Source organism: Myotis yumanensis, unplaced genomic scaffold (genome assembly GCF_028538775.1).
Source record: "Myotis yumanensis isolate MYYU_CA2020_CCGP unplaced genomic scaffold, mMyoYum1.0.hap1 SCAF_6, whole genome shotgun sequence".
Lineage (NCBI taxonomy): Eukaryota > Metazoa > Chordata > Mammalia > Chiroptera > Vespertilionidae > Myotis > Myotis yumanensis.
In genome coordinates, this window is record NW_027223757.1 from 10,752,113 (window position 1) to 10,771,087 (window position 18,975).

General features: G+C 40.1%; 1 protein-coding gene and 1 long non-coding RNA gene across 4 annotated transcripts in view; both read left to right on the top strand.

The window, feature by feature from the left end:
* Positions 1-15,283, top strand: part of LOC139013018 (uncharacterized) — a 45,376-nt gene extending 30,093 nt beyond the window's left edge. The window contains exon 3 of the long non-coding RNA XR_011471920.1: positions 15,185-15,283. This is a non-coding gene — a long non-coding RNA (uncharacterized lncRNA). The remainder of the gene's footprint in view (positions 1-15,184) is intronic.
* A 2,761-nt stretch (positions 15,284-18,044) lies between these two features.
* DSE (dermatan sulfate epimerase) overlaps positions 18,045-18,975 on the top strand; it is a 57,076-nt gene continuing 56,145 nt past the window's right edge. Inside the window, exon 1 of one of the 3 annotated variants that reach the window (XM_070417512.1) lies at positions 18,045-18,196. The gene's annotated coding sequence lies outside the window, so the exon portion shown is untranslated. Of the gene's footprint in view, positions 18,197-18,773; positions 18,853-18,975 lie in introns of those variants that run through there. The other 2 variants (XM_070417511.1, XM_070417509.1) reach the window with 2 other exon arrangements.

An 18,975-nucleotide genomic window follows, 5' to 3' on the forward strand; every position in this document is an offset into this window, starting at 1 on the left:
AATAATCTATTATTACGTTAAATTTAATAAAATCTTAGTATCAGTCTAAATGTAGTCATAAGCTATGGGCTGGGATTTGTAGAGGTGGTTTTAGAGAAGATGTAAGCAGCCTTCAGATACTGAATCATAAGGGTTATCTGCAGATCAGGTCACTAGGAACTACAGTTGCTTCTATTGCATGGCTGCTATTGGTAGCCTCTACTTTTTCCCTCATTCCTAGCTGTTTCTGTGTCTCAGCCCTACAGGTCCGGGTAGGGTAAAACCAAAAGAGAACCTTTGTGTAGTGTTCAGAAAGGCTGAGTAAGCTTATTCCTTCTGGGAGAAGGGAACTCTTTCTGCTGGGAAGTTCCCTCTTGGCACTGGGCAATGCTAGCTGGCGGAGGGGGCGGGTGGGGGGGGGGGGGGGTGGGGGTGGGGGGTGCAGGCAAAATGACGCTGTCTTCATTCTCTTCTTGTACAGTTTTTCTCAAGGTTTTGGTTCCACTGTGCTGCTAAAGTTTCTTAAGTGGAATCCCAGAGCTATTTCTGTTTGTGGATAGCTGTCTAATTGTTGATCATTGTGGGAGCACAAAGGCTGGGTTCTCTCATGTCACCATATTGGTCTCATCTATTGTTTTTCACATGATGCTTTTAAACCTTTTCTCCAGTTAGGCCACAAATATACTCATTTCCATTTGATACTTCTTTCCCTTTGATATAACGTTGGCTAATTTCAACTTACCAGTTTTTTAAAAATTCCCTGGTAGCCTCCTTGTCCCTGCTTAAATAGTTTTGAAAGTCTAGAAGGCAGACTTGTAATACATCTACCCATTTTTCCATGTCAGAAATATGAAAATATTATAAGACTCTTCACTTTGACAAGTTTTCTCAACTACTCTGTCACCACTCAATTGAAGAGATCTGAAAGTGAGAATCAGTACCAGATTGAGGGCAACCATTCTACACAAACAGGCTCAAAAACAGATGGGTAGCTACAGCTGCAGCTCCATCAAGTCACCAGCTAGACAAGTCCTGGCCGTGTAGAATCTAGTCTCCTTTTTTTTGCAACATCAGCTCATTGTTTTTTAATGCATTCTAACTTGAAAAAATCAAATTGCCTTCAGTAACTGAAAGCACCTTCCGCTGTCAGGATGAGTGTTGAATTCTCCCAGCCCACATGGCAGATAGAAGGTAGTCCTCTTGATAACTTGCTGGAGAGACCCTGGGGAGGATGCTCACCCCATGACCACTGCTTCCCTTATCCCGCCCACCTCTGGACAACAGGAAGGCTCAGTTAGGTCAGTGAAGAGGGATTCAAACACTGCCCTGCAGCCTGGTATGAACTGGCTGCACGTCGGACTCACCCAGTGAGATTTTCTAAGATACAACCTGTACCCAACGAATGAGGTGGGCTCAGAAATATTTTTTAAGTGCCTCCAGTAATTTTGGTGACAAGTCAGACTTTGAAATCGTGGTTCAGAGCATTGAAGAGAAATGTAGCTCCTGAGAACTTTACTCTCTGGACTTGTACTGTGCAATGTGCTAGATAGGAACCGTTAGCTAAATGTGGCTGTTGAGCACTTGAAGTGTGGGTAGTTACTCGAGATTTCAGACACGTTGAAATGGCAGTATTTGGGTAGGTTAAGTAAAAATATTATATGTTCTTATTTTACCTGTTTCTTTTTACATACGTAATGTAGCTAGTATACATTTTAAATTACATATGTGGCTTGCATTATATTTCTGCTGGGCAGTTCTAATCTAGAAGGCATGTATCCCACAGCTTAAAAACGGAATCATAAAATTCTGAAGTTCAAGGAATCTTGGATATGATGCAACTCTTTTGTTTCATAAATGAGGATACTGGCACCCAGTTGGATGAAATGACTTACTCAGTTTACTGGAGTTGGTGACACAACCAGGATGTCCCTGAGTTCCACATCTCTGGATCCCCATCCAGTGCTAGCTTCTCTGTCTCATGCTGCCCATCTCTGGCTGCAGTGGCCACACTGAATTTGTTTCAGAGTTTCTATAATTCGGAGGCATACAAAAGCTCTCTACTCACAGACACCGCTGCAGTATCTGCTCACCAGATTTTGTCTGATGACTAATGCTTCCAAAATTCATTACCAAAGAGTCATATTTGGCCCTTTTCACCATCTCATATTAATGATCAGTTTTGACTCCACACACATATACTGTGATTTCAGTGAGGTCTTAGTAACTTTTCAAATCATGGCCCCCAAAAATAACCATTTTTAGCTAATTGAGAAGTGTGAACCTTTGACATTCATTAATAATGTTTCTCCCCCAATGTTTACTACATCTTCGTTTCCTTTGGCATCACCAAAACAGCGTTTCTTCTCTCTTCCCCGTACTAATGCGCTCTTCAAAAGGATCAAGTACTGATGGGTGGTGAGCCATTCCCTGGTTCTTGCCCTTTAGCCATAAAAACAAGTTATTTTTTTTTTTTTACATGGCATCAGCAGAGCCTTGCTTATATAAGACTTTTTTTAAAGCTGAAAAATATTTTTCCTTCTCTCTTATCCTTTAATAAACTACTTTGAGAATTTTAAGAAAATAGTGTTATTGGTAGCAAACAAAATATTTCTAGGATATCCCCCCCACCCCATTGGAATATTTGCTGCTCTGAATGGTGCATTCCAGGGACTTACTTTCCTGGGTGATTCCAAGCTATTGAGATCCATGTAGGTACATGTTCCAAAATGTATGAAAATCCATTTGTGTGTGTGTCAAAGTCAGTGAAGATGCAGAGAAATGCCTGACTGATGTCTTTGCACTTTGATATATATCCTTCTGGATTCTTTAGGATTAAGCTGAGCTGTCAAGTGTAGAATTTATAGAGAGTACTTAACCCAAGTCACCGATAAATTAGCATGCCCCAGGCAAATAAGAATACAAACAAATTTGGTTATAAGGTTTCTTAAGAGTAAGTCACAAAAGGCTTTCTAATTTTAGTTTTTTACTGTCTAGTTGAAGCCTTGCTGCTGGCAGAAGGCAGGAAAGTCCTCTTGGCCTGGCTCCAAAGCCCTGTATCCAATGCAGTGAAAATTTCTGACCATGGCCCTCTTTTCCTCATCATTTATAGGTGTCTTTTACTGCTGCGGATTCTCTCTACCATAGAGATATTCACTCTGTGAAAAGAAATGAAAATAACCATCAACAGAGGACATGCTTAGAGATCACAGTATCAGCACCATCTGTAACAGCAGACTGCAACCTATGCTGGTCTATGTACTAGCATACAGTTATTTATAAATGGAGGAGGTAGGAAGAGTTTTTAAGATGAGGTAGTAAGGGAATGTGATGGGTGTGGTCTGGGATGTGCAGTCCTTGGATGTATCCTTCCCAGTGGCAGGAACTGATGACTCCTGATGATCCACGTGGACCTTCTCTTTGGTGAGCTGATGACTTTTAGGCTGTTGGGAACCCGTGGTGCCCTCTAACAATTGCAGGCATTTCTTGGTGTGCCTCATAAACATATACTCTTCCTGTTAGAAGATCTATGTGGTCGTTGGGAAAATCTTAAAGGTAGCATATTGCTTTAAACTTTATCTATTCACTACTGTTTCCTTCTCCTGCCAGTAGGATCAGGTTTCTAAATGCCCCATGTTGTTTGCTTTTAGGCAAAGTGGCCTCTACTTCTTGTTTGGCTAAGGCATCAAGGCATCTTCTTATGTGTTTAACAGTCAGATTTATATAGGTGAGAAAGAGTTCAGAGGCCACTTTTAATTCCATTTTTTTAGAGATCTATACTCTTAAACTTTGATAGCGAATATGAAAAATATCTCTCTACACATACACAAGAACCCCATGCAATGTTTTTAAGCTGGAAGTTGCAATCCATTAGTAGGTCTTGAAATCTAATTAGTTGATCAAAGTATGTCTTTCTTTTTTTAATAAAATATACTAAAATAAAAATGTAAACATTGGTTCCAGGCTTTATTTTATAAATATCTATTTCTATATCTTTATCTATCTATCTATCTATCTATCTATCTATCTATCATCTATCTATCTACCTACCATCTCTCTATCAATATTGGTTTTTAGTTTTAAAAAATGGTTTGAGGAAAAGTTGCCTTAAGGGAATGATCAGAAATACATTATTAGATTTTATAAAAATTCTTATGATTTCTTGGTAAGACAAAATAGGGAACACTTCTTGTAAGTTTGCATATATGATGATGTCCTTCTTTCACAACTTCCTCCTCCTACAATTCCTTTTTTTTCTTTCTTTCTTTTGAATTTGTCTGTTTTTGCCATAACCTTTTAAAGCAGAATGTGACGTGAGCACTGCACTTCTATTCACAAAACTTGCTGAGTGACTTTCAAACGGCTTTACAACATATGCCTCGGTAGCTTATATTTCTGCTAAGCTACACAATCCTTTTCTTTGGAATACAATTCCTTTTTGTTTTGTCCTTTTAAAATTTTGTGTAGAGACATTGAAAAGTTAGTAAGTTTTAAGGACACTTAGATAAACTACCAGAGACTTCACCTGTACAGACCCAGCTCTCTGGGCCAGGCCTGGCTCATGTTCCTCTTCACTGATGCCATCCAGCAGAAGAGGCAGGTAGAAGTCAGCTCCTCAAAGGCCTTGTCTTACTGTGAACTGATTGTCAATGATGCATTAAATGGAAGAAGTTGTAGAAAAATTTAGGCACCTGTTCATATTCTGTCTTTCATGTATCATACTTCAAGCTTGTACTTGGAGGTCAATAGCCAATGAGACTTTTTATACTTCTGAGCAGTAGGAACACCAAGCAAGTAACAGAAATTGAAAGTGAAAACTTTATAATGACATATAAAGCAGAGCATAATTTCTAAAGGTATCAGAAATATTGCTTCCCTATATAATTCTGATACTTCTGTCACACACTCAGGATAGAATTTGGTATGTCTTTAATTTTTGATCCAGAATAATTTTTTTAAAAAATATTTTTATTTCTTTCCATGAGGAAGGAAGAGGGAGAGAGAGAGAGAAACATCATGATGAGGGAATCATTGATCAGATGCCTCCTGCAAACCCCTCTCAGGATCGAGCCCACAACCCAGGCATGTGCCCTGACTGGGAATCAAACCGTGATCTCCTGGTTCATAGGTGGACGCTCAACCACAAGGCCAAGCCGGCCAGGCTGATCCAGAATAATTGAGACATTATTTGTCATCTCAATGTCAAAGCATCAAAAGCCACCTCCAAAGATGGAGGCTAAAAATCATTTATATTTTCTGATTTATCCTTCATTAGAATTATTCTGCTTATTAGGGAAAGAAGACATGAGCATTCTGCCATCAGCTCCCAGCAAAGCTGGCAAGAAAGACTTTCTTATATATTTCTGAACTAAGAAAATACATAAGTTCTGACAACCCTTTCAATAAAAACAAAAAATTATGTTTAGAATGGTACCTTAGCGATTCGCTCACTGAAAGGGAACAGTATGTGTTACTCAGCTTCTTAGTAAGAAAATGCAACTTAACAATAACAATTGCTATCATATTGGAATATATTTTTCTTCCTATTTATAATTTTAGCTCAGCTACTATATTGATATATCTTGTTTCTTATATGTAAAATAGTTTTAATATTCATGAAGTTCAGAAACTTCTTGGCTTTCAGAGAATGACGTCTTATAGATTAGGGATATACCAAAGTTAGTACTATTCTTTTACACTCAAAATAGAAACTCAGTAATAGAGAACTTTCATTTCAATACAGTATACTAGGTATACTGGTTAATAATGTGGATTTATTCCAATAGATGGAGTTACACATATGTTGATATATATGCGATTTGATATGTATGCTATTTTGTTGTATTGACAACAAGCTTCAAAACTTCATATGTCAAATTTGCTGAAGGTGTTAACATCATAGATAATTTTACATTTAAAAATGTCAAATTTCATGCCCCAAAAAAGAGCATTTGCGGGAAGTTATAGTTCATTACTTTATTTTGAAGAAAAGTGCTGCTGAATACTTCAGGAAGCTTATGGTGAACATGCTCCATCTCAAGATACTTGTGAATGCTGGTTTAAATGCTTTAAAAGTGGTGATTTCGATGTGAAAGACAAAGAACGTCCAGGTTAACCGAAAAAGTTTGATGACCAACAATTACAAGCATTATTGGATGAAGATGCATGTCAAACTCAAAAACAACTTGCAGACATTGCTCAGCAAACAATTTCTGATCGTTTACAAGCAATGGGAAAGATTTTAAAGGAAGGAAAATGGGTGCCATATCAACTGAACGAAAGACAAATGGAAAACTGAAAAGTCATCAGTAAAATGTTGCTTCAACAGCACGAAAGAAAGTCTTTTTTGCATCGAATTGTGACTGGTGATGAAAAGTGGATTTATTTTGAGAATCCCAAATGCACAAAATCATGGGTTGATCCAGGTCAACCATCAACATAGACTGCAAGGCCAAATCACTTTGGAAAGAAGACAATGCTCTGCATTTGGTGGGATCAGGAAGGTGTATTATGAGCTTCTAAAACCAGGTGAAACTGTTAATACTGATCACTACCGACAACAAATAATTTGAACCACACTTTGATCGTAAAACGACCAGAATGTGCCAGAATACACGGCAAAGTAATTTTGCTTCATGATGATGCACCATCAGACACTTCAAAACCAGTTAAAGACACGTTAAAAGATCTTGCCTGGCAAGTATTAACCCACCTGCTGTATTCACCAGACTTTGCTCCTTCAGATTACCACTTGTTCTGATCGATGGTGCATGTTCTTTCTGAGCAGCACTTCAAAACATACAAAGAAGTGGACAATTGGGTCTCTGAATGGCTTGCCTCAAAACAAGAAAAGTTCTATTGGGACGGTATCCACAAATTACCTGAAAGATGGGGAAATGTGTAGCTAGCGATGGACATTACTTTGAATAAAGCACTTTTGATGTTTCTCTTGAAATTATCGTGTTTTCTTTGATTACAAAATTCACTATTATTAACTGGTAGACCTAGTATATGTAACAGGCTATGCGGTTAAGTGGAAACAGTTTGCAATATTATCACAAACCAGAATTTTATTTTACTTCCTCTTTTTCTCAAGCATTTGTTAATCTCATCTCATCTGTGGTTCTAAGTGTTGATGTAACTCGCTTTCCTCATAACATGATATCCGCTGACTTATGAGGCAACATCTCTTAAATTGCTAGGCCATGGTTTTTCTTAGTGGCATCCAATAAAAGGAAAATTTATTTGCAGCATTATTTTTAAACAGTTCCCCACAAGTTATTTTTTACTTATAAACTTGTTTATAGAAAAGGAGTATTGCCATGTGTCTGCATATGGAAAGAAAGTCACATCTTGACATGCATTCTGGCATTTCATTTGTAATTTCCTGGTAATGTTTATTTATTGAAAGATGCAGAAAATATTTAAAAGCTAGTTTTTGAGGAGTTTTGAGTAAAGGGGACATCATTATCCCCTTTCAATAGAGCATGGATTTTTTTTATTGTATATGCCAATTTCATGTCAACTCCCCAGTTACTTTGTGACCATTAAAATAGATATTTAATGTGTCCACATGACACATTTGAAGAGGCTACTTTAGCCTCATCAAAACAGAATTCTAATTAAGCCAAGTGCTAAAATACCATTTATAATAAATATTTTATTAAAACCCAAGACTATTAAAAAGATTGTTAGTTTTGATTCATTAGTTCTTGTTCCTCTCTGATGAGTTTGAAGTTTTAAAATGGAGTTTTTAAATGGTTCCTATGCCTGGGAAAAAAAAGAAAGATATCAAGGGGTTGTTTTTTTCTACTTTCATGTGGTAGCTTTTGTGATGACAGAATTTCAGTTAAATTCACTGGTCAGAGCTCTGGTGATTTGAAATATTTTAAAATATCATTTTTCTACAACTATTATTGTACATTTTTGGGGAAATAGCATCTAAAATTCTTGAGACATTAAATATCCTGATATCAAAAGAGATTTTAAACTATATAATTGAATATAAATTTTAATACAAAGAGATACCCATAGTTCCTTTATTTATATAGTTGAATGACCTTTTTTGAGACTTACAAAATAATCACATTATGTTGGTTTGTTTTTTATAATTACCCCTGGACTCTAAATTTATGTTTCTTTTAAAATATATCATAAGCATCTGGCTAATATCCAAACCCGCATTTGGTCTTACCCAGTGTAAAGACATAGACCATCAAATCAACTTTTGATTTGATGAAGATTAGAGCTAGCAAATGTACTACCAAAATAGCAATCCTTAAAAAACAACCATTTAAGACTTGTATGCATGCATATAAGCATAACCAATGGACACAAGACACTGGGGTGTAGGGGAGGCCGGGGAAAGGTCAAGGGGGAAAATAAAAAGGAGATATATGTACTACTCTTTGTAATATTTTAAGCAATAAAACAAAATTAAAAAAACACACACACAAAAAAACCACCATTTAATGCATTATGTCATCAAGTGATTAATGAAACAGAATAACAAATGTATTTGACACTACAAAATAGAACTCGCTTATCATCTTCTTTTGATGTGCATTACCTAGATCATGTATATTACATATAATATATATAATATAATATATAATATATATTATATGTATAATATATATTATATGTAATATAATAGATCATGTATATTATATTACATATACATTCCATTATATTAAAATCCGTACTAGTTAGGACTGAAAAGACCCTTGGAGATCTATGCCAGGGGTTTTCAGATTGTATTAACCTACAAGCTTTAAAACTTGCTTAGAGTGAGCAGCCTGTAACAAATACAAAAATTTATGTCCTGGCAGATCGCTCAGTTGGTTAGAGCATGGTCCCGAGACACCAAGGTTGCTGGTTTGATCCCTGGTCAGGGCACATGCAAGAATCAACCAATGAATGCATAAGTAAGCGGAACAACAAATTGATGTTTCTTTCTCTCTCCCTTTCTCTCTTGCTCTCTAAAATCAATACATAAAGAAATTTTTAAAAAATCTATGGAATTGGGCCCTAGACATCAAAGGCTTGAAAATTCCTTAGGTAATTCCATGTGCAGCCTAGTGTAAAAACAAGTGGTCTAGGCCTGCGACCCTCAAACTTGACTATGCATAAGAATCACCAGTAGAGTTTGCTAAAACATGGATTCCTGGTCCTTCCTCCCAGAGAATCTCATTCATTTGACCTGAGATTGGGTCTGAAATTTTTCAAAATACCAAGTGCCATGGACTAAATTATCCACCTGCACCCCCACCCCAATTCATAGGTTGAAGCCCTAACCCCCAAGGTGACTGTATTTGGAAATAGGGCTTTTAGGAGGGAAAGTTACATGAGGTAGTAAGGGTGGGGTCACAATCCAATAGGACTAGAAGCCTTATAAGAAGAAAAGGAGAAAGTTCTGTCTCTTCCTACATGTGCATGCACCAAGGAAAGGCCACATGAGGACACAGCAAGAAGACAGGAAGAGAGTTCTCACTAGAAACTGAAATCAGCTGGCACCTTGATCTTGAACTTTCCCGCCTCCAGAACTTCTGTTGTTGAAGCCACCCAGTCTATGGTATTTTGTTGTGGCAACCTGAGCTGACTAATACACCGAGTAATGCTGATGCTGGTGGTCCATAGACCACATTTTGAATACCACTTGCCCACATCCCCCAGAAACTCTGTGTTAGTTTGTCTGGGGGCAGTGCAGGGCATTATTATTTTTTAACATTTCCTGAGTGATTCTAATGTATAACCAGAATTCCACTGATCAAGGCCATTTTCTTCAACTTACAGCTGAGGACATTGAGACTTATAAGTGATTTGTCCAAGCTACCATGAATGCTATTGCTGAATTTTCCAAGTTTATAGGAGAAAAAAAAATTCTTCTGGGGTCACACTACTAGTATGTGAAAGACTTAGTCCTAGAACACAGCACTCTCAATGTCCAGTCTTAACCCATTTGTTTTCCCCAAACAACATTAAAATTGGTTTAATTCAGGCAGATTCACTTCACATGACACCATTATACTACAACCCAAGAATGCTGTATTCTATATTCTGTGTCTGCTTCATAATAGTTGCTATTTGTTACAACATGCATAATGACTCATCTGAAGGTGAAATTTATATGTATAGTTACCAATATGTATCTACACACACACTCACACACACACACACACATACATAAATACTACTATCTAGTATTATCCTTTTTGTATAATAGCAGGAAACATAGAAAATTGATTCATGCTATAAAAATGCAAATTTGCCTGGTTGATGTGGCTCAGTGGTTAAGCATCGATCCATGAAATAAGAGGTCACAACTTCAGGTTATTCCTGGGTTGCAGGCTTGATCTTCAATAGGGGACATGCACAAGGCAGCTGATCGATGATGTTTTTTTCTCATTGATGTTTCCATCTCTCTATCCCTTTCCCTTCCTCTTTTTCTAAATAAAAATTTTTAAAAATCAATAAAAATATATTTTAAAACATGCAAATTTGTTAAGACTTTTGAATGCCTTATAAACCCCAAGTATCCTATATAATAAAAGCCTAATATGCTAAGTGTCCAGTCGTCTGGTCAACCAATCAAAGCATAATATGCTAATGATATGCTAAGGGCACTCAACTGCTCGCTATGACGTGCATTGACCATCAGGGGGCAGATGCTCCGGTTAGCTTGCTGCTGGGGTCCAGCCGATCGGGACTGAGCGAGATGGGTTGGACATTCCCTGGAGCCTTCCTGCGGTCCCTCCCTGGCTGGCCAACCTCCCACATCCCTCCCCAACCCTGATCATGCAACGTGCGGTCCCTCGGCCTGGCCTGTGCCCTCTCACAATATGGCTCAACGCAGGAGCTGCCCCCTGGTGGTCAGTGTGCTCCCACAGGGGGAGCACTGCTCAGCCAGAATCCGGGCTCATGGCTGGCAAGTGCAGTGGCAGTGGCAGGAGCCTCTCCTGCCTGGGCAGGAGTGCTAAGGATGTCTGACTGATGGCTTACGTCCGCTCCCCATCAGTCGGACATCCCCCAAGGGCTCCTGGACTGCAAGAGGGCACAGGCCGGGCTAAGGAACACACACCCCCGCCCCCTGAATGCACGAATTTCATGTCCAGGGCCTCTAGTAATGAGGATAAGTGATTCAAGATGGGTAAAGCTTATTGAATATTTCACCTTAAGGATAGGAGATTGGTTAGGTAGCAACTATAAGTTGTGGTGATGAGCTAGCTTACTTTGTCCACATGCCAGTGGAAAATGATGAGTAAACCTACATCATAAGTTTAACAGTGCTAAATGAAAGCTATCATCCCAGTCACATTTGATTTCCTCAAAATATAAAACTTATTTCTCCTTATGCATTGACATTTTGTTAATGGAAAGAATGCATCTTTGCATTTTTCTATAAATTGCCACAATTCATGTAAAATATGAGAATCCCAAAAGAAGAAGTCGGTTTAACTTTCTTGGCCAATGATGCAGATGGAGAAGTGGGAAAAAGGAAGTTTGGCGAGGAACTAGGAGATGACTTCTCGTCCCACCTTTACCAGTAATTAGCCGAAGTAACTGGTAACAATCATCACCTATGTTAACCCTGGTTTCTTTGTAAAATGAAAGGGTCGGCTTATAATTATTCCAAGTTTCCTTCTACTTTTTTTGCAAAGATGATAAGTTCTTCTAAGGAATGCTGTTTTTCGTTTAGACTGTAGTCGGGCTTTTAAATTCTGTTATTTTAGCATTTTAAAAAATTACCTATGTTTTCCATTTGGCCATGAGGAGTAAAAAAGACCATCTAAAAATGTCACTATTTTTTAAAATAATGAAAATTAAAGTACAGAAGAAAGAAGAATCTGTATTCTTTGGCATTAGGTTAGAAAAAGAAACCGAACAATGTCATTGGATTACAAATTTAGGTTTAATATCAGCAAAGTGTCAATCATTCCTCATCTAAAATATACTATAAATGCAAAACAGCTAAGATTTTCTTTTCTTGATACAGCTAATCTCATCAGCAGAAGAAAAAGTCCAAATAGACTGGCTGTTAAATGTTTTATTGAAATTCATTACTTATATGATATGTGGCAGCAGAACATGGAGTGAACCATTAACTACAATCTGCAAGCAACTTAACTAGTTCAGGCAATACTGAAATCAAGTATTACTTCCCTAAACTGCATATCTAAGAAAAGTACCTAGAAATAAATATATTAGTGAACTGGTGTAAATGAAAACCAATCTTCATAATATTTTATATAATTATTAAACCAGTACAAACATGGCAAGTAAACATAGGACCTGAACCTAATGCTTCATTTGGTTCAAGAGCTTGCTTAGTAACATGCCTATAGAGCCAGGGTTCCTAAAGTTTCCGTTTATTGCAATCATAGGGCTTTGTACACCCCAGCTATTATTGATTGGCATAGGCTACAGCCTGAGCATCAGAAGTTCTAAAAGCTCTTCCCAGATGCTTCTAATGGCCAGCAAGGTTTAGGAACCATGGCTGTGGAATATTGGTTCTAACTGGCTGCACACTGGAATCACCTGGTATTTGAAAGCACATGGGTTACTTGAAGCTCATTCTGGAAAGAATTAAATCAGGATTTCTGAGACATTGGTGTGTTCTAAGTACTCCCCAGGTAATGCTAACATGCAGCCAGAGATTAGAATTACCACGACAGAATATTGCTGGAGCAACTCCTTATCTCCTCCTAAATAAATTAGCATATAATCCCATAAGGAGTAGCTTCAAACTAGTGCACACCCGGTGTAATCTCTACTTTTAGCAGGGTTGTGATTGAGTGGGGTGCATGAAAAGAGAAGTTGTGCTATTTCTTGAACTAGCAGGCCATAATAGCACATGGACATTGGGAAATCAGATTCCTGGGCCATGAACTTATCCTTTGAAACTTCTTCATACAATTCTTCATTAATTGTACTTTTCTGGAAAAAGCCAGAGTTTGGTAAAAAGGGGAGGATTAAATGTTATGGGTTCACTCAGCGAGATAGACCACCGACTCAGAATTTAAATTTAAGAGCCTTTATTAAGCTGGCCAGCTGACTACAGTTACAGCACCCTGCCGAAGCAGAGGCTGAACTGTAGCGCTGACTGCAAGAGTTACAGCATTTTTATTTGCAAAAACCACAAAGTTACAAAGCCTTGTTTACACAATTAGTTCCCGACACAGTATAGCATCATTACCTTCCTATCTATGTGTTTTAGGAACAGAGAGTACAGCATATTGAGAAGGGGCCATGAGACCATATCTCAAGGCCTGGCCTGATGTCAGTACCTTCCTATCTATGTGTTTTAGGAACAGACAGCACAGCGCGCCCCGTCGTCTGGCCGAAGTGCCAGATATGCAGCCCAGTACATTAAATACTAGTCAAGCACCTATTATAAAGAGTCACCAGATTAAATTAAGCCTCAATAAACATTCATTTTCTAAACTCCTCAGTGATGTCTACAGTTCTTTACAGTTCTCAAAAACCATGTTCAAGAAAATATTAAATGCTTAAAGTCCTTTCGGGTCATTTCATAACTCCAAGGAAAAGAATGAGCTTCTAATTTCATTCATTTGTGTGGCAAATATCAGTAATCATTTTTGTATTAAATATCAATAATCATTCAGAGAATCGTGCTGTAATTTGGTAGGTGTATGGGACATCTTGGGTAGTTTAAATCAGGAGGTGATATAAAAATTATCCATTTCAAAAGTCAATCTGGAATGGAGAATAACTTTTACCTGAGGCCAGGACACTCACATTGCAAGTGGGGCTTTAGATAATGAAAAGCCAGATAGGCTGAGGGGTTTAATGGAAAGAGCCTGGATTTGATATAAAAAAACTTAATCAGCCCTAACCGGTTTGGCTCAGTTGATAGAGCGTCAGCCTGTGGACTGAAAGATCCCAGGTTCGATTCCGGTCAAGGGCATGTACCTTGGTTGCAGGCACATCCCCAGTGGGAGGTGTGCAGGAGCAGCTGATCGATGTTTCTCTCTCATCGATGTTTCTAACTCTCTATCCCTTTCCCTTCCTCTCTGTAAAAAAATCAATAAAATATATATTTAAAAAAAAAAACTTAATCATATGTGGTCTGAGCCATTTATACCTTGGGAAATTGGCTTCAACTTTCTTAGCCCCCGTTTTCTCATGCGTCAAATGTAATACCAACATGAGTGCCCGCGAGGACAAAATGGAACACACATGGAAGTGCCTGACACACTTAATGATCTGTTAAAAGATTGTGAGGCCAGGAATTATATACCCGAAGAAGAATTATATGTAAAAGCCTCAAATTGTGACTGGGGTGGAGAAGGTGCAACTCAGTTATGATTAGGAATGTAGGTAAATGTTACCTTTTGCTTGTTTGTTTTTCTTTAATGGAGGTAACACTGGTTTATAACATATGTTTCAGGTGTACAACATTATAATTCCACATCTGTATATACTACAGTGTACTCACCACCTAAGATCTAGTTTCCATCGTCACCATACAAATTACCCCTTTATCCATTTCACTCTTCCCGCACCCTCTTCTCTTCTGGTAACCACCAAGCTGTTGAGTTGGTTTTGCTTATGTTTTTAGATTCCACATCTGAGTGAAATCATATGGTATTTGTTTTTATCCATCTGACTTATTTCACTTATCATAATACCCTCAAGTTCCAACCCTGTTGTCTCCTTTTGTTTTAGTGATGAAAGTGTGACCCATCTAGAAATGAAGCAGTAGCAGATCAGCCTAGGTCATGGAGGAAAGCAGGCCAGCCCTGGGAGAGTGGGGAAGGCAGCAGGCCTGAGCAAGGGGGGTTGGAGAAGCCTCCATGGCTACCTGGCCAGAGCTGAATGCCCAGAAAGGGAAAGGGAAGCAGAGATTATCACTGAGTAAGTACAAGGAAAGGGCTTGAGACAAACCAACATGATCATACCTCTCCAGTGACTCAAGGGTGAACCTTTTAGGTGAGGGTAAGTGGTTATTTACAAATGGACTAATTTGGCTTGAGAACTGAAGCAGTTGTTCAGTCATGGACCAGCTGTCTGGTTAGGAAAACCTAAAGGGCAAATTTGAGTTTAATTTAATGAATTATAATTAAACAAGAGAACAGAAACCATGTATTTGTAACATCCATGTAAGACTGGGCTCCGTTAAGCTAGAGCCAAAAATAAACTAAGGACAACAAATATATATAATTTGTTTTGTTTTGTTTTTGTTCAGGTAAGAGGAACACAGGAAAGATGCCACTACTAGTACTTGGGAGAAGCAGACAAACCAGAATTTCTTTTTTTCTTTTTCTTCTCTTCTTTATCATGAAAAGACGACCATTTCAGTGGAAAGAATGGAATGAACTTTGCAAGAGTTAATTGAAAATTAAGCAAAAAACTTGTAGGAAAATATCCTATTTCCTAAAGCTTAACTTCTTTTGCCTAGAATAACTACCTCTCAGCAAAGATAGTTTATATATTTAGGACTTTCATCTAGAATCAGCACCAAAGGCTATGAACACTCAAAGACTAGAAGAGATGGACAAGGGCGTTTTCAAAGAAGAGCAGCTTGATTCTTGAAACCAAGACCAGGGGCTTTTCACATATCCGAAGCAAAATTAATAACCCTATTATTAAAGTAATATCTGGGCCCTTGGAAAAGGAAGAAGAAATTCAGAAGTTAATGAGAATTCACCAAGTAGTCATTTTCTTTTTTGACAACACCAGCAAAGTAAACATACTGGATGGTCCAAGCACATCTGCTGTTTGGGATTCTATCTGGGAGGAAGGGGTCGATTTTTCCTAATCCTTCAGCCTGAGTAAGGCTGGTATACCTTCTTCTAATTTCCACAAATATGCCCTGCACTCAAAGCACATAGAGGCTGCTCTGGAACAAGTAATGAAAATATGACTTAATAACACATTGGGTCCTCATTGTCAGCTGCTAATTCAGTTTCAGTTGGCCTGGAAGGCACCTGAAAATGAGAACATGAGTGATGACATGGCATACAAACCAAATTTACAGAAGACATGAAATTGGGAGTTGGAATGACTCGTTCACATCAATGATATCCAATGCCAACTGACTTAGCACAACAGAATTTTAATAGATTAGTATGTTAAATGCCCAACACAAGTTGTAACGTGTAGGTTGAGAACGTGTATTTTGTAACAGTTGTAGAAAACACTTTACTGCTTGAGAGTCTTAGTAAATTGTAATATAGGAGTCAATAGGGTAATATTACTGTCATAATAGCTACCAGGATTTACTTGGGGAAATAACAGTAATTAGAACAAAGCCATTAACAATCTTTTTACTGTGTGTTGTTTGGGTAAAACCTGAATTAAATTCTCGGGATCAGATTTTCAGAGGGATGATGGCAAAGTAAACCACCTTCCAAGGGCTTTCAGAAAGGATGAGGAAAAGCTGATGGAGTTGTAGGTACCCAGGTGAATTGAAGCACTTTTCCTGTGGAATCAAGGCTAGTTGCATCTTGGAAGACTCCAGAGGGCAACATTGCCGATCTTTGAGACCTGCTACACAGGGGACATTTTACAAGAGGTGGTATGCAGGTTTCCAGGTCAATTGAAGGCAAAACTGGGAGTTAAGGAGCAAATGCCAGTGGGTACCACTGCCTCCTTTGAAGAGTTCTCAACATACTGGTTGCACTTGGGAAGAGCATTGAAAATGCTGATGCTTAAACTCTAGCCCTAGAGATTCTGACTTATTGGTCTGGTGTGGGGCCTCTATTAAAAAGTATTTTTCTGCCTGGCCTGCGTGGCTCAGTGGCTGAGTGTCGACCTATGACCCAGGAGGTCATGGTTCAATTCCCCGTCAGGGCACATGCCTGGTTTGGGAGCTTGATCCCCAGTGTGAGATGTGCAGGAGGCAGCTGATTGATGATTCTCTGTCATCACTGATGTTTCCATTTCTCTCTCCCTCTCCTTTACTCTCTGAAATCAGTTTTTTAAAAAAAGTATTTTATCAAAGCTCTCCTGCTGATTTGATGTTCTAGGTTGAAGACTCACTGAACTAGATGACTACTTGTTGAGAGGATAAATAAAAGAGATGTTTTTTCTAAAGTCTCTTCCTAATTTGAGAAGATAAATGGAAAGAAACACTTATGGGTTACATACCACAGCTAGGCACTTACACAATTAGTTGTCTCTAATACTTGAATGAATACATGTAAATTCCTTAGCCCCATGTCTGGCATGAAGTAACTCTCAGATATAAGCTATTTTTATTGCATCCTCTCTATAACTGTTCTATGAAGGTATTAGACATCTACATTACAGATAAGTGAACTGAAGCTTTGAAGTTAGTTTTCCAAGGCCCCTAGTAGGAAACTGCAAAATAAGGACTGAAACCAGAATTAAAATCTAGTTCTAAATTCTAGGGCCGCTTCTCCTTTCTTCTACAGGCCACCTCTGAAACATTTGGAAGTTATGCAAATCAGTGGTTTACCTGTGTAAACATTTCAAAAATCTAATTAAACCACTTCCTCTTGACCTGTTTGTAAGGAATGTCTCTTCAAATGCAATTTTTTTGAGTAAGAGAAGCATAAAAGTAGACATCCACATTTTTTTTCTAATGTGGCCTAATTAATGGAAACTCCTCTGTAGGTCTGGGGAAACTCAGGATAGGGGGTGGCCCTTTCGACTTCCTCAAAACACTTTGAAGCAAAGTGGGGGTGGGGGGTTGGGGGGGGGTGGAAATCACGGCTCTCAGGTAGAACATCTGCAGTTCTAAGGGATGGGTGAACATCTGTCACTCCTGTGCTGTCTAGCTCTGGTGGGCTAATTGCACGCTAACACAGAGGCAAAGTCAGCCCGGAGGTGGATGGCCTGGTTCATACCTGACACCTCTCTGGAGCCATGTTGGTACAGTGGCTGCTTTTAAGAAAATGTAGAAACTTCTCCAAGGGAGCTGTGATTGCTACTGAGGTTGCAGAACTCAGATGGAGGAGGGCACTTCCTCTCCCGTTCCCCCACCCACCCGCGCAGGCCTAGGAGATAAGATAAATGGCATTTCCTCTTGCGAGCTGCATACGTTCTATGCTCTGTTCCTGATCCTTTGCCTTTGGGGATTACAACCCATTCCGTTTGCAGGGTTCAGTGTTTTCAATTTCGTGTATGTTGGTTAGTACAGTTAAAGCAAAGAAGTGCTTCTAAAGAGGTGATTTTCTGCCTTCTCTCTGAGCAGAGAGTAAAACCAGAGAAAAGGAGAACTATTTTGGAGAAGGTGAGTGGAGTGGGCAAGGGCCCCCCTAGAAAGATCCCCCTATTTCTTTCCCGAGCTGTATGGAAACATCAGTTCCTCCCCTGGGCCTCCAAAAGTATCTTTCGGTTGCGGGGGATTCCAGAGTGGAACCCGAAACGCACGGGTCACTAGAAACTACCAGCGCAAGTTAGAGCCAAAGAGGCCTGGCAAGGCAGGGGTGCGTGGAGTCGGGCCGGCGTGGAGGGGCAGGCCGGGCGCAGCTCGAGAAACGTGAGTCCCGGGAGGGGAGGAGGGGAAGCCGGGCGGGCCGGCGGCCGGGGTCCGGCTGGGGGAGGGGGTCCCCGTCTCCCCCTCCCAATCCTCGCCTCCGCGGGGCTGGTGACGTTGCGGTTTCCTCCGCCCTCCGGCTGAGCCTGGGCGCCCGCCGCGGCCCGCCCTCCTCCGGGCTCGCCCACACCCCGCCCGCCCGCCCGCCCGGCTGGAAGAAGCGCCACCCGAGGCGGCGGCGGCGCATCCCGCGGCGCGGCGCCCACCAGCACCGATGGCGCGGCGGGCGCGCTGAGGGCTGGGCTCCGAGGGCGCCGGGCGCCCTGGGGTGCGGGGGGCCGGCAAGGTCTGGAGCCTGCGCCGAGGCTGGGGAGGCGCCGCCTGGGAGGACGAAGCCGCGGCGGGGAGCGGTGAGCGGGGGCCGCGCGAGGGGGCGGCGGGTGCGGATCTGGGCCCCGCGCGGCGCAACTTTCTTCCGGAGGCGCTGGCGGTGGCGGGCGGGAGGGGGGAGCCACGTCCCCAGCCGTCGGCGC